Below are 3,622 nucleotides of genomic sequence, written 5' to 3'. Positions count from 1 at the left end.
TTTATGGGACTATGAACATCTAGTTGGTAGTAAATGCTTATTATCTCATTGTGGTGATTACATTGTAGACATAGAAACTCATTAATATTGGAAGAATACTTTTAGAAATCCTTGAGTCATATTTAAGGAGTCAATAATAACCCTAATGACTTCACAACACACCCTATTACCAACTATCTTATATCTGACAATTAGTCATTAATTTGATCTTATATCTGTCATTTAGTCACTAATTTGATTATTTTCTTATTATTCAATTATATACTTATATCATATTATGTTTGATCCTAAATCAAATATTTATCAGAGTGAGGAAAAGATATTCCAAACAATACTCACCAGAAACTACAATAAATAAATGGGAAACCTACATGAATAAAACAAAACTAAAATGCAATTTAATTGATCAAAATAAAATAAAACTACAATGCAATTTAACTCACCAAAATAAAACAAAACTACCTTACAGTTAGATTGAGACTACACTTACTGAGAAATCAGTAGGTGTATGTGTAATCTTTAAATTATCCAAATCGATTTTCCATGTTGTATAATCTATGGGTTTATCCATGAAATTCTCACCATATTCCAAAATCAACAAAGAATGGATTTACGAGACTAATAAATCATATTGTGTTTCATTGATTTATTGTATCTAGCTTCCTTTTAAGATGCTTATGGGCTCTTCAAATTCTCTTCTCTTGAATAAATAAATATTTGACATTTTCACCATTTATGAAAATCAAATTTCTGCCCTCCTCTATTCTTATTTCATTACCTTCTTTTTGAATCTTGAACATTAGTTTTGTCCCATCCTCTTTTTTCTCCTTAGATATTATCACTTCTAGGTTTTCTTAGGCTTCCACCCCCTTATTTTATCATACCCATATTTCCTTATTTTCACAATACACCTCTTAAAGTATTGTGCCATGGAATATCAATCATCTAAAAGGAACTTTCCAATAGTCCAAATGTTGATTGAATATTTATTTTCCCCATTAGATGGATATGTCCTTTGGATGCGTAATATTTTCCCCATTATGTCTATCCGTAATATGTGGGTGGTATACATCAAATTGTGTTGAACATTGTGAATTTGGTTAACAACATTGAAAACTTAAACCCGACATTGATTTCATTTAGTTGTGTGGAGGTATGTACACTAGTGTTGAAGTGTTACTTGGAATGGAGTGTTGACATAGTGCTATGCATTGTGAAGTTTTTGTATCCTAGTTGTTGTCAATTAAACTCTATAGTTGTCATCAAAATTTGTATATACAATTGAAGCTGTAGTATATATGTGCAACGGAGATATATACTATATGCAATGTGTTGTATTGAGTGAGTGTGTCATGCGTCTGTTGGCTTATTTGCATACAACTCCAAAATTATTCACTTTACTATGTTGATTCATTATATTATGTTGTGTGCGTTGGAGGGTTTGGAGTCATGCCATCTATGTGGACAGTGTATTCTTGTTTGATGGTCAAATTTCTTTGTGCATGTATAAGACATTTCAAAAGATGAGCTCCACACACCGATTTCATGTTCTCTTTTCTTCTACTTTGAGGCAAGTTGGTTGGGCTATTAGAGTATTCAAGCAATCGGGTGGTGGGGAAATTCTGAGAATCACCCCGCCACCAGTGGTGGTGGCGGGGTGGTGACGAGGTGATTCTCAGAATCACCCCACCACCCGATTGCTCGAATACTCTAATAGCCCAAGCAACTTCCATCAAAGTAGAAGAAAAGAGAACAGGAAATGGGTTTGCGGAGCTCATCTTATGAAATGCCGTATACATGCACAAAGAACTTTGACAATCAAACAAGAATACGTCAACCACACATATGGCATGACTCCAAACCCTCCAACGCACACACCATAGTATAATGAATCAACATACTAAAGTGAATAATTTTGGAGTTGTATGCAAATAAGCTAACATACGCATAACACACTCACTCAATACAACACATTGCATATAGTATATATCTCTGTTGCACATATATACTATGGCTTCAATTGTATATACAAATTTTGACAACAACTATTAGAGTATTCGAGGAATCAGGTGCTCAGAATCGCCCCGCCACCACCCCGCCACCAGTGGTGGTGGTGGGGTGGTGGCGGCCCACCACATTAGTTTTTTAAACTGACAACAGGATTATCCATTAATTCAATGTGCAGTTCAGAATCCATTTCCTAATACCTAATTCCATTTACAAGTTTGACATGGAATTGAATGACTTTTTTTAATGCTCTGAGATTGCATCTGGATTGGGCTAGGCACTTGCAGGTTCCAGCTTCGAGGTTCAATCTCTTTGGAGGCTCTGAAACTCTAAAAAACCTTCAATGTTCTAGCTTGAACCTCATCCGAGATCTTGGTTAAAATGGTGGACGTATTCAGGGGTGATGAGACTACTCCATTCTTCGGCTTCCTTGGGGCCGCTGCAACACTCGTGTTCTTCTCCATGGGAGCTACATATGGAACTACGAAGAGTGGCATGGGCGCAGCCTCCGTGGGTCTGATGAGGCTGGAGCTTGTGATGAAATTGATTGTTCCAGTCGTCATGGCTATAGTGTTGGGTATTTATGGTTTGATTATTGTTGTGATTATGAGCACAGGAATTAACCCCAAGACAAAGTCCTATTATCTATTTGATGGTTACATGCATCTGTCATCGGGACTGGCGTGCGGGCTCTCGGGTCTTGCTGCAGGAATGGCTATTGGTATTGTTGGTGATGCGGGTGTCAGAGAAAATGCACAGCAGCCAAAGCTCTTTGTTGGTATGATCCTCATATTGATCTTTGCAGAAGCACTTGCACTCTACGACCTTATAGTTGGTATTATACTTTCTTCTCGAGTTGGCCAATCACGAGCAGATTAAAGAAGTTGCAGTTGGTCTTCTGTTTACTTGGTTCATTTGTCAATTTTTTAGCGAGATTGCTGTCTTCTGCAGTGGAAATGTGATTCTTGTTTTCAGTAGGTGATAATACTTTGCTCAAGATTCATTATTATTCTCTTGGTTTGGAATTTTAGACTTAAGAATTTAGTGATCAATTTGAAAGCTCATTACAATGTGGAAATTGAACTAGTTAACAAGTGCACGTTATTGCTGGTGTCATTTGGCACATTATGAATTTGAAATCAAATCATATGGAATTGAATGAACAAAGCTGATACTTAACAATCATGGGCCTGTTGTGGGAAAGGGTGAATGAGGTGGATATTTTGTAGTGTGTACCTTTAAATTTGAGGTAGAAATGGTATCATATCTATAATATTGGGGAAATACCATGGAATTTTTAAGCATAAAGTTGAGGCAGAAATGGTATAACAGTAATAATATTCGGGAAATGATATGGTAGTATGCGGCTGGCAGTTTTATTGTTTATGGATATAATTGTTTCTATGTTGTTTTCATATTAATACTGACAATGACGTTCAATGAGAAAAGAGATGAGGTGTGATACATCTTACGGTGTGTCCGTTCAGCAAGATAAGACTCCCGCAGATCTTGTACATATTCCTCTCACAATTCACCACTTATTTTAGGTACTTCCGCCAAGTTTTTCTTTACGAAAACTGCAAATGGATATTAAGCGGAAGTCAATTTAAAAAAC

The 3,622-nt window shown here is 36.2% G+C and overlaps 1 pseudogene; it reads left to right on the top strand.

The window, feature by feature from the left end:
- Window positions 1-2,388: 2,388 nt before the first annotated feature.
- On the top strand, window positions 2,389-2,886 carry LOC149242166 (V-type proton ATPase 16 kDa proteolipid subunit pseudogene; annotated as a pseudogene).
- The last annotated feature ends 736 nt before the right edge of the window (window positions 2,887-3,622 follow it).

This window comes from Pinus tabuliformis, chromosome 8 (assembly GCF_031772625.1).
Source record: "Pinus tabuliformis cultivar Carrire ecotype Pingquan chromosome 8, CPIR1, whole genome shotgun sequence".
Taxonomy (NCBI): Eukaryota; Viridiplantae; Streptophyta; class Pinopsida; order Pinales; family Pinaceae; genus Pinus; species Pinus tabuliformis.
Note: the sequence above shows the minus strand (reverse complement) of the source record. Positions and strands in the feature narration are given on the sequence as shown.